This window comes from Nycticebus coucang, chromosome 2, assembly GCF_027406575.1.
Source record: "Nycticebus coucang isolate mNycCou1 chromosome 2, mNycCou1.pri, whole genome shotgun sequence".
NCBI classification, from domain to species: Eukaryota; Metazoa; Chordata; class Mammalia; order Primates; family Lorisidae; genus Nycticebus; species Nycticebus coucang.
The window spans coordinates 16,936,357-16,948,949 of record NC_069781.1 but is presented as its reverse complement, the minus strand read 5'-3'; the positions used below and the strand labels follow the sequence as shown (position 1 = coordinate 16,948,949).

At 41.7% G+C, this 12,593-nt stretch overlaps 1 long non-coding RNA gene across 2 annotated transcripts in view; it reads left to right on the top strand.

Moving 5' to 3' along the window:
* The first annotated feature begins 348 nt into the window (after positions 1-348).
* The window catches only part of LOC128567150 (uncharacterized), a 31,579-nt gene continuing 19,334 nt past the window's right edge, over positions 349-12,593 (top strand). The window contains exons 1-3 of one of the 2 annotated variants that reach the window (XR_008374804.1): positions 349-1,743; positions 7,588-7,637; positions 8,217-8,338. This is a non-coding gene — a long non-coding RNA (uncharacterized LOC128567150). The remainder of the gene's footprint in view (positions 1,744-7,587; positions 7,638-8,216; positions 8,339-12,593) is intronic. The other variant, XR_008374801.1, reaches the window with a different exon arrangement.

Below are 12,593 nucleotides of genomic sequence, written 5' to 3'. Positions count from 1 at the left end.
CCAAAGAGATGAGCCTATTTTGGAAGTGCATGCCTCCTCATATTTTTAGGGAAAAATCTGGAAAGATAAGAGGAAGTTAAGGACAGGATTTCACTCTTTTTTTGTGCCAGTGCCTCAGATGACAAAATGTTAAGAAGACTCCTGCTCTACAAAGACCCTAATCCCACTTATGTTTTGGGATTAAAAAAAAAAATACCTTCCTGTGTTCCAGCGATTACTCCCTATATTCTCAGTAACTGCTGCCTAAGCTTTCTGGATGAGTTTCGTAATTTTCTATCAAGTCTGAAGTTACTTAACAAAAACATTTGAAATTCAGTGTATTGCTAGTTGTGGACAAAGATCCCACTCATCCAGACTCATTATTCTTTGTTCTTTCTAATGTTGTAATTCTCCCTCCAAAAGGCAGGAGCTTTCTTCAGCCCTTTGATCAGGGTATAATTGAAGCATTCGGGAGATGTTACACCAAATATATGTTTGACAACTTGGCTGACTGTGTTGAAAAAACCCTCGCTTTAGTTTGAAAGAAAATGGCAACGTTACAACATTGCTGTTGCTTTGGTACTGGTAAAAGAGGTAATGGATAATGTAAAACCAGCTCTTCTTAATAAAGGGTGCTGGAAACTTCGAGAAGATGTTGTGACTGATTATGCATATTTCCCTAGAGCTGATGAAGAAGTTGAAAAATCAGTGTTTGCTAGACAGATGGGTTTTGTTTATTTATTTATTTATTTATTTATTTTTGAGACAGAGTCTCAGTATGTCGCCCTTGGTAGAGTGCTGTGGTGTAACAGCTCATAGCAATCTCAAACTCTTAGGCATAAATGATTCTCTTGCCTCAGCCTCCCAAGTAGCTGGACTTCAGGCACCCACCACAACACCTGGCTATTTTTTGTTGCAGTTGTCAGTTGTCATTGTTTAGCTGGCCTGGGCTGGGTTTGAACCCACCAGCCCCTGTGCATGTGGCGGCATCCTAACCACTAAGCTAAGGTGCTGAGTGGATAGATGGGTTTTTAAATTTATCATTATCAAGGAAATTAATAAGCTGCTTAAGTTTCAGTCTTTGGTGATAAATGAGCCTTTCTCTATCCATAGAGGCAATTGAATTCTGTCTTACACCAGGCCTCAGACCTCATTAATGCTGCAATTGATAGAGATCCTTTCCTGGATGGAAGTTTGGTTTTAAAACAGATTTCAGTAAATTGCTGTCTGCCTATAATGAGATGCAAATGAACATGAAAAATAAAGGAGTGGAGGAAAGAAAAGGAAGACAAGTGATGAAGAGGAAGTAGTGTGGGTGAAGAGGATGGTACAGAATATGTGCCTGAGGTAAAGTCTGAGTCTGAATCAAAATCGAAGTCTTGAATCCAAATCCGAATCTGATAAGAAACAGGAGAAGATAGAGAATAAGAAACCCTTGGATCCTCCAGCACCAGCACTCAGACTTTTGATATCTGAATTTGCTATGAATTGAACTTTTAGAATGTAACCTTGAAAATGAATCCTGAGAAAGTCAAGGTACCTGAATTGAAGGACAAAGACGTTTCAGAGGCTGGTTTTTCCAAATAATAGTTCATTTCCTGCCCTCCTTCCCTTGTCACCCCAACATACCCGCTTTCTCACTGCCTTCAGCAGCAGCAGCCCCGTATCTGTATCATTTAGTCCTTCAACAAACATTGAACTTAAATTCTATGGGATTCAGAGCTAAACTTTGAAGCATCATCTCAGGATATCCTTGGATTTGAGGTAAATATGAGTGCTCATTCTTATTAATTTACTAGATATACAAGATCACAGTCTTGGTTTTAGTGGACTTAAAATGTGAAGGTTTTCTTAGGACTACTCAGCCTCATTCTCAATAACCATATTTTTCTACAGATATTTCTTCTATTACAAGAACTGAATTTCTTGTAATTGGTGGTTTTCTGAATTAACCTTGGTAGTTGCTTTTGAAATGGTGACATGGTCTTACATTTATTTTAAAATCATCTTCTCTGTTATTGTTCACTTCAGACATACGAAGGAGATGTTAGCTCTTCCTTTACCAAACCCCCCCCCCCCAACAGCTCACAGAAAGGTTAAGTAACTTGCCTGAGTCTGCACAGCTCACAATGTAAAATGACAGGACTAAGGCTACAACTGATTGCTGTATTTTGTCAGACAATTTGCAAGTATATCAGACCTTCAAGAATTTCTAACCCCAAATGATAGATAAGTGAACAGATAATTACAGTAAACACAAAGGTGTGAGCTGGCAAACTGCAGGCCAGATTAACAGATGTGTTTTGTTTGGTCTGTCTAGTTTATTTATTTATTTTTATTTCAGATTCATGTGAAGGTACATACAATTAGGTTACAATGTTTGCATTTGTTAGGTAAAGTCCCTGTTGTAGTTGTGTCCTGCACCCAGAAGGTGTACCATTTCCTCTTTTTTTTGGAGACAGAGTCTCTGTTGCCATTGGTAGAGTGCCAGAGTGCCATACTCTTAATGTGCCAGTTAAGTAGGAGCACACCGCTTCCCCTCTGCCCCCTTCTTTCTTCCTCCTCCTCGATTTCGAATTGAATTGAGTTTTTGTCTTATGTGGGCATGTATTAGATCATCTACTGGATTCATATTAGAATTGAGCACATTGGATACTTGCTTTTCCATTCTTGTGGTACTTTATTAAGAAGAATGTGAGGTCTGTCTAGTTTAAAAAATTTTTGAATTGGTTTCCAGCATTTTACCTTCTCTTTTTTTTGTTTAAGATGCCATTTACATATAATAAAAATTGCTAATTTAAATGTACAGTTTGTTGACTTTAAATACTCAACCCCCACCACAATAAAGATACAGAACAGTTTTCTTAAATAGTTCACTTGTGTTTCTCTGTACTCTGTCCTCACGCCCAGACTTGTCATCATTTTTAAATTAGTATGCTTTATATTAAAAAGCTGAATTATGCATTCCAGAAGGGCCACAGTCAGCTAGCTTGATGCTTTTCTTGTTGGCAGCTCCTGGTAGCTGAACTTAAAAGCTACCACAGCAGGGTGTGTAAAGGGTCTTCGGGGAAGAGGACTGTGGCATTAACTCTGGGAAAGGCTGCATAGGGCAGATAGCCTGGGAAGAGGAATGAGTTTGCTGGGGAAAAATTTAAGAAGCAAGAATGCTCTAAGCCAAAGAGAATTTAGAAGGGAGATCCTGGGAGGGAGAGGTGATGTGGGGGCCAAAGTGACAGCTGGGTGTGTGTGTCACTTATTTGTTTCTGTTGGTGGGTTGGGCCTCCTTAAATTGGAAGTTTTGTGGTACTTGTTTTTTAAGAAAAGTTCATGTGTTTTTATACAGATGCCTCTGGGGATTTTATGACTTTGTTTGAATGGGAAGGGAAAATATATTTTTGCAATTGTTGTAGGTCTGGTATGTTGCTTGGGTTGTAAGTTTCAAGGGAGAGGGATGCCAAGTGAAAATTTTTCTCTTTTCCTGCTTTGTTCACTGTCTCCCTCCTGATTTCCTTTGGGCTAGGCTGGGTGGGGAAGCAAGCAGGCCATAGGTGGTGAGTGGTCTTTGGTGCCCCTCTACCAGCCAGCAGTTCCCCTTTGGATCTCTATTTGGAGCAGCTAAATTGCCAGGGATGCCATGGACAGGTTGGCCATAGAGTGCCTTTTGCCAAGCTGCCTGCAACCTTCCATCTGTGTATGCTCCCAGGTGAGTTCTCTACCTACCAATGCAAACCCCTTTACCCCTAAATCCCCAACCTGAGGAACTAAGGGAAGAAGGCATACATTTTTCTCTTCAATGCTCCTGGGGATTTGAGTGGGTGACAAACAGGTGATGATAACATCCTTGGAGGCACCACTCAGTCTCCTGAAGATTGAGGGGTGGTTTTCTCCCTTACCAGGACTCTTCTTTCCAGCCAAGTTTGCAGGAGTGACTGAGCCCTGTTTCATTGCTAGTTGGAGGGGAGGAAAGGGTGTTGGCTGGTGAATCCTCATCTGAGCTCACTTGGTAGATTGTTTTTCTCTGTTGCAGTTACAGTCTTGTTTTTCTGTAATTTTTAAAGGGCTTTGCTTTCTCATTTGGGAAATAACTGAAGTGTTAAGGTTGGAAGTGACCACAGAATACTCTAGAGGGTTTGAGCCTATGGTTCTAGCCCAGCTCTGCTGCTCACCTTTTGGTGATTGCTCCCTTTCTCTGACCCTTAAACAGTTTTGTGCTATGTGTCTCTCCTTAGTTGAGGATTTATTTAGCTCGTGGAATTTTCCAACGGTACAACAAAGGTGGTAATATCACATTAATATGGAGCCTTTACATAGAGCACTATTGAGCCTTGGACTCAAGGGAGGAAAGAGCATGTCAGTTCTGTTGGCAGCAGCTGAAGGAATCAGTGAGCAGGACCCAGATAAGGTTTGGCAAGGTTAAGCACTCAGAGAACAGAGACTTTGTGGTCCTGCCAGATTCTGAGGGCTTGAAGTTTGGTGCTTGGGAACACTTCTTCCTTGCGGTGGTGTTCCTGTATGTACAGTACCTGTACTAGTTCAGATATATTTTATTGTGCATAGGAATCAGTGACTGTAATTGAAAGCCAGTTTGACATGAAAGATAACCCTGGGATCTGTCAAAAAAAAAATCTTAAGAGACCTCTAACGGAGATAATTGTCCTTGTCCCGTTAGGGTTGTGGTAGAAACCTTTAATGGAGTAACAAGTGAAAAAAGCCTATATATTTAACACAGAATAGGATGCTTTGGGGTTTTGCTTGGAGTTGTATGAGCTCTACATGGTCACATTGGTATCTATCTACACATCAAAGCACTGAGTGTTAGTCAAGTCACCTGCATCTCTGAGAGTTAAAAGCGGGAGGTAGCATAGTAAAAGGAATTCTTGATGGTGAAAAAGATTGGAAAACACCAACTAAATCATTTCTCTAGTTGAGAGAGGGGGGAAGTACTCGTATCAGAGTAGGTGTGCAAATGCTTATTACTAGAATAAAAGAAAGAACTTACCTATGGTCACACAGCCATTCTACTGCAGATGTTGGAACAGAACCTAGCTCTTTCTGGTTTTAGTCCATTGTCAGTTAATTCTCTAAGTAGACTGGATCTGTCCTTAAAACTGCCTTCTCATAGCTGTGTCCCTACTTGTCTGATCACCCAAAGACTTACAAAACAATTGTCTTCAGAGGTTCTGTGCATGAGGGTTATAGAATGTGCTGGTTTGAGGGGGCAGGGGCCCCATCCCTCCTCTTCAGACCCTGGGACTTGTGTGCCTGTCATTCTGGGTGCCTCTGTGAATATTCTACCCAAAGAATCTTCACTGAATTTTTGCCATGGACAATAGAGGTGGGATGGGAACACCAGGATCAGGTCCTGGCTGGTAGGAAGAACATGGAACTAATGGGAAATTGTCAAAGAATGACTCAAAGATATTTAATTAATTAATAGTTCACTGTTCATTTTTATTCAGGAGAGATTGATCAGTGGGGTTTGCGTAATCCCAACAAAAGCAAAAACTGTATAGAGAAGGGAGGGAAAAAAACTACACAGTTTAGGAATGTTGAATCTTGTTTGCACATTCTTTGGTTAAATCCATTAGCTTGGTGTTAGCAAAAAAAGGGCATTCCATCCTAACTTCCTTCCCCTAGTAAACTAAATGGGGATATCAGAGAAAACAATTTCCATTGTTTTTGGATTCTCTGAAAAACTTTGAGAGTTTTCCAGGCTGCTTCTGGGTATAGATCTGCCTTTCATTTCATTAACACCTTCACTTTAGAAGCCTGATCCACACCATTTCCCTCATCAGAGTATTTCAGCATCCTGGCACTAGCTGTGCAAGATTTGTCTTATGCCTTACTTTTTCTGATCATCCTGTTTCTCATCTCCTTCATTCTCTCCCCTGTTCCCCACCCCCCAAAGGAGAAAGAAATAATATACATTCTAAAGTTCAAAACAGGAAAGTGCTAATGAAAGCTACCTTTCTGCCCCCAGTGATGTCATTTTCTCAAAACTCACATGATCTATAGCAGGTGTCCTCAAACTGCGGCCTGCGGGCCACATGAAGCGGTGTGAATTGTATTTGTTCCCATTTTGTTTTTTACTTCAAAATAAGATATGTGCAGTGTGCATAGGAATTTGTTCATAGTTTTTTTTTTTTTTTTAAACTATAGTCCAGCCCTCCAATGATCTGAGGGACAGTGAATTGGCCCCCTGTTTAAAAAAGTTTGAGGACGCCTGATCTATAGCAATGATTCTCCAATGTGGCAGTGCTTTCTTTCCCTGAGCCAACTAGAGTTACCACAGAAGACAAGTTCCAGCTTAGATTTTAATTTGTACCTGGGAGAGAGGCCTTACTCTCACTCATTCCCTTGTGAAGACCTCTGCTCACATTCTTACTCACCAACAGGCTCTCAGTGGCTTCTATTTCTTCCCCAAAAGTACTTGGAGAAGAGAATTGATTGAGTAGGTATAGGCTGAGTTCTAGCATAGATTTATTCACCGTCACCCTGAGGGTGGGGCTCAAGTCTCTGAATTTTTAAAATGTTGTGTAGGTTGAGTCAAATTCAGCTAGTCTGGGAACCAGTGTTTGAGAACTAGAATAGAATTTCAGCCAAGACCGTCTTTCCTCTAATTTACTCTTTGCCACAGTTCTGTGACACAGGCAGGGCCAGTGGCCTAAGTAATCTCAGATTTGCTCTGGGTCATTGTAAATTTCTTCCCTGATAGTGTTCTCATACCCTCTTCTGAACATGGTCACTGACTTTGTTTTCAACTTCTAAAGGTTTTTATATCTATAAAGTCTCACTGCTTCCTTGCATGCATTTGTGTTTTTTATTATAGTTGTCCATCCATAGACTCAACTTTGAGATTCAGTGATCCAAGTAGCACCAGTACAGAGAATGGGCAGGCTCCTGAAAGCTGTTGAGTGTTCATAGGATGAGCATTGAAAGCACTCGGGATGCCCAGATTGGAGGAGAGAAGACACAGGAGTTTGTGCTTGGTGGTTCTTCATGTGGCCATTTGGATAAAACAGCCAGGTGGCAGATGTTGGCACACCATAAGAAAAAAACATCTCATGGAAAACTTTTAAGTTAGATGGACTCCTGTAAGAGATGGTGAACCTCCTGTGTCCAGGAACAGACACGGGTATATGTTCCAAAGTGGTTGGACTAGATGCCTGTTGGGGCCTTGGTCAAGCCTAGATTTCTTTATATGGGCATGGAAAGATTTTAATGTTTTCTCTTCAGTAAGTCACCTAGGTGGGCCAAGTTTAACATTTCACTTGTCTTGTCTTGTGGGCATGATAATTTTGTTTGTTCTCTTCTATAGGCACTTTTGGGAAGAGAAATAGAAGCTGTCACTCAGATTCTATTAATAAGTAAGGATGTAGGTAGAAGAGGTCATGAGAATGTGAGACCAAGGCCTCTTTCTCAGATCCCAATTAAGAGTTAGCGGAGATCAACCAATTTAGATTCTTGCCCCAGTATTCATTTATGACTTGTGACAGGGCCTAGTAATGTGGAAGGAAAGCTGTTTCCTAAATGGCCAGATGCCTGAGCAGCGGCGGAGCTGAGGCTCAGGCCCTAAAGCAGTGATTTCTTTTTCTTTTTCTTCTACAGTTAATGACAACAAAGCCTTCCAGGGTCTCCTTGCTGTCCAGCCATAGCAGGTAAGGCTGGCATCTCTCTTACTCCTTTATTTTAGGACCTCCTAGGATGTCCTGGGGATTAAGACAGTGAGCTTGAAAGCAGGGGACCTAGAGCCTAGCCACGAGCCTCCCAAATGACTCTGGACAAGTCTTTGTCTTTCTCTGAGCTTCAGATTCTCCATCTGTAAAGGAGGGGGCTAGAAGGAGATAGTTTAAACAAATGATCTGAAAATGTTGTCAGAGTCCCTTTACATTTTTCAAAATTATTGAGATGCAAAAGAGCTTTGTGGGTTGTATCAAAGTTTACTGTTTTAGAAACTGAAACCAAGAAATCAAAAAATATTTTTAGTTAATGTAACCATAGTAAAGCCATCACATATTAATATAAATGATGCACATGAAAGTAACCATATAAAAACAAAAAAGAAATTAGTGAGATGGCATCATTTTATATTTTACAAATTCTGACTTTATAAGATACTTGGATCTTTTACATATTTATAAGTATTGAGATGCTTTTAAGTTAATTGTGATAAATTTGAGTCTTCTGAAATTGTTTTTTTCTTAAAAACATGAATTATTTTATTTTTTTTGAGACAGTCTCATTCTGTCACCTGGGCTAGAGTACAGTGGAGTCTTTATAGCTCACTGCAACCTCAAACTGCCGGGCTCAAGCGATCTTCCTGCCTCAGGCTCTCCCCCACCAGTAGCTAGGACTACAGGTATGCACCACCATGCCTAGATAATTGAAAACAAATTTTATTATTGAAAATAAATGATGTAAATTATCTTTGAGTGATGGGCTTAGTTTTTTCATATTTGAGATAATGTCTACTAAATACTGAAGCCTGAGTAACCTTGATTTGTGAACGTAACAGATAACTTATGATTATCCAGGCTTAAAATTAGTGTTTTGCTAAAAACAAAGGTCTAGTTTAGTTTGGACTGAGACAATAGAGAATTGCCTTATGTATACTTCCAAGAAGTGTTTTGTCACACAGTATATTAAAAGACATGTGCTCAAGGATCAAAATTTGATGAAAATGTAATTTTGCCCACTTCATCAGAGATATTAAGTGAAACTGTTTTAAAACTGCAAGTGAAGAGCAGGTGACAGCAAGTACAGGTTGCTGCCTCTGTCTTAAGGTAAGATGCCACCAGTTTTATCCAACATTGCTTCACCATTAGTGCAAATGTCAACATAGTAAAAAGATAAATAACAAATTAATATTGCTAAGAAAATAGTTGACCTCATGAACCCCCTGAAAGTATCCTGGAGATTTCCAAGGACAGTGGACCTTGCAGGGGTGGTGGTCTCTTAATAAAGGCATTGTTTTGTGAAGTTTGGATTCAGTCTAAGGGCAGCACTTACGGATCTGGAAGCCCACATGTGGCCTTGAGGTCACAATTGCCCCACAGGTTTTTGGAATTGGTATCACCTGGGGCTTACAAGAACTACAGACTCTTAGGCTCACCCCAGAGCTACTACTACATACAGAATTAAACTACATTTTAAGAAGATCTCCAGATGAGTTCTGTGGACATTAAATCTTGAGAAACTCTGGTCTAAATCAATGGTTCTCCACGCTGACTGCTAGACATTAAAATCACTTGGACACAATTTCAAACTTGGGCCCCACCCCACAGATTCTGACTTAATTCATCTTGTGTGGGAATCAAGTTTGGTATTCTTAAGAAGCACCACAGATTGACTTTTAACGTGAAGCCAGGCATGCACATCTGGATGATAACCCCTTTCCTTCACTTCTTAGGGAACTAGTATTCTGTGTATATATGGTGATATGTGGGCCCTCTAGCTATAGAGAGGCCCTCATGATACCACATCAGTAGAGGTGAGGGAATAAGACACCTTTGCTGGAAGCAATATTATCAAGAAATTACAGTTTGACTGGTAAGGGACAGCTGCAGGATTGAGAAAGGGAACTCCAGAGCTTGACCTCCTACCTTGAACCTGGCTCCCACTTGCTAGTTGTACCATAAGTGGGTGGAAAATACTAATTGTTTCTATGTCTCAGTTGCCTTATCTATAAAATAGAGATCATACTAATGAGTTGTTATGTGTATTGCAATTAATATGTGAAGAGTGCACTTTATTAGACTCAGGTCTTACTGCTAAAATGTTAAAGAAAAAAGTCTGAATTCTGTGTCTGCTTATAAAACACATAAGTTAACAAAATTCATTTGCAGGCACTGAATAAAATTACCCAACCTACTGCAAAGGTTTAAGCAGATGTTTGAAGCAATCTGTGAATATACACATATGTTGTGTTTTGTTTGGCATGCTATCTCATGGGAACTTAAAAGTACCTCAGTCAGCAAAAAGGAGGCTGAAGATTATAACCCCATTAGCCAGATGGGATATTGAGTCCCAGATCCTCAGTTTTTTTAGTTTGGAAAGGGAAGAGACCTTGCATTGTGTGATGTGGGCCAGGTAAAAGAAAAATAGGAGAGATAGGAGAGATTCCTGGGGGCTTGAATGGACAGGGAAGAGCCCTTGGAAAAGGTAGTAGTTGAGACAAGAGAAACTTTTGATTGGCTGACAGAGACAGGGAGAAATTTCTAGGTGAGCAAGAGAATACAGAGCTACTGGGGAGGGTGGGTTATTTGGGGAAGGCACAGTGATGTGGATGGGACAGTAGTAGAAAGAGCAACTAATGTTTCATGAGTACATATGATGCTGGCTGCTGTGCTGGGTGAGTGCTTTACATACCTTGTCTTATTTAGTCCTCAGCTTTTTATCCCCTGTGTTATAGGGGCCTTTAGAGAAATTAAGTGACTTGTGGGTAGTCGTACAGCTAGTAAAGGCAGATGTAGAACTGAACCAGTGTCTGTGAGACTCTAAAGCCATCTGGCCCAACTCACCACTTGTTGACAGACAGGAAACAGAGGCTTGGGAGTGATGGGGCAACAGGCTGGGCGGGGGTGGGGGGGGGTGCAGCAGATTGCAGAGGGCCTCCGGGGAGGCTGGCCAGTTGGGTTTAAACTCATGGGTTGATTTTAGTCATAGTCACTCACAGGGCTCTGCTTTCTCTCCAAAGGTTGGTGCATCCTTTTGAAATCCCTAAGTTCTTCATAGTCTGCCCATAGACTTAAGAAGGTGTGCACTATTTTTTAGAGGAGGACTAAGTGGGGGAAGCTTTTTGGTATGTTGCTGGCTGCCTCCAGCTCTCATCAGCTGGGGAAGAGGAGGCCACTTTGTGCCTCCTAGCATGTCTGGATTCCATATTCCCCTCAGCACAGAGGAGCTAAATGCCCTGTGGAGGCTGAAGGTCTGAGACTCCTAAGTAAGGCTGGAAGAGAAGGCCAGGCCAGTCACACCAGATAAGAACCTATAGAACTTTTCTCTGAGTGCTTTGTAGTTATAGGTGGCCAGGAGGTGTGAGGATGGTTGTGTGTAGGGACCAAGGGGAAGAGGCAGTGGGGGTGAGATTTGCCACTTTCTTGAAGTCACAGGGCCTACCTTGAGTGCCTGGGATATAACTGCTCTGCTCTTCTCATGGGAGTACTGTATAGGATGGGTGTTTCCTTCTAGGGAGCTGGTGAGTGCTTTATCCAAAGGATGAAGTGCTGATGCTGAGATTTCAGGGATCAGCAGGGTTTCTCCTAGCCACAGAGACTTGCTGCTCCTGAGTTCTGTGTAAGTGGGACTGGTAAGCGACCATGAGCCAGTGTGCAGCTGAGGGAATTTTGGGACTTAGCTGCAGCCTCATGGGTTGTAAGTCAGTCCTGACTCTTTCCTAGTCTGCATGTGACAGACTCCAGATTATTCAAGGGCATTGCTCGGTGGACACATAGGTTCTGAGCTCACCGTCCTAACTTGTGCATGGAAACTGAACCCTGGGAATCTGGATAGACCAGTGTTTTTCAAGTTTGCCCCACAGAGCCCTTAGAGGCCAGTGTTTTTCAAGTTTGCTCCACAGAGCCCTTGGAGGCCACCTCAATAGGCATTTAAAAAAAAAGATTTGTGTTAAAAGTTTATAAACTATGCTGTAAGTCAGTTTGCGATTCACAGATTACTAAAGGAAACTGAACTGTACTGAGGTGTGTGGAGTTCCTCCCAGTATAGCCCGGGCTGCTCAAACTGTCTGATGTTCCTGCCCCTGCTCTGAGAGGCTGTGGTGGGAAAGGGAAGGGGAGGCAATGGCCTGTTGAGTCCTAAGGGGTGAGAAAGATAGAAATTTGACCCAGGTCCCCTCTCAATCTGTCATGAGATAACTCCATTCTGTGGAGTGCATGGACGTTTGGGTAGAGTTCCACAAACAGCGGTCATATCCTCGGTCTCTCCTTGAGAGAAGGGTGTATGGCAGGGGTAGTGTTGGGCTGTAGTTCCCAACACTTGCTGAGATCCACTGACCTTCATGCTCTCAAATATCAAATTGGGGAGGATCCCCAAGGGCCTTTTATGAAGACCCTTGGACAGTTCCAGAGGATTCCAGTGGAGGTTTTTGGGGGCTGCCTCAGGAGAACAAAGAAAATAAGGGCATTCCTTGAATTTTGTAACAGATCATGCTCTGATACGCATGCAACTCTTGCGTAAAGTAAACCTTACTTAAAATGTACTGGGGACCCAAATGGATTGCCTATATCGCTTTTAGAATAAAGTCCAGTTTCTTGGTCTGGCTTTCATAACTTGGCCTCCGCTCATCTTTTCCATCATCATCCACCAGTCAGCTTCTACTGGTGGGTAGAAGCTGGAAAATGGATGGCTCCAGTGATGTTACGCCTATGTTCATTTCGTTCCCTCTACCTGGAGTGCCTTTCTGCATGAATGCTTATGAAATTTTTGTAAGGCCTGGTTTCCCTGTTTGGAAGCAATCTTTTTTGCTGGATGTTCCTGTTTTCTTTGTGCATAACAGTTGACCTTGTATTTCTAGATTGTGAGCTAATCAATTAGGTTAATGGCATGTCTGAATCTATTTGATCTCTTACATGGGGTTTCGTAAATATTTCTCAAAT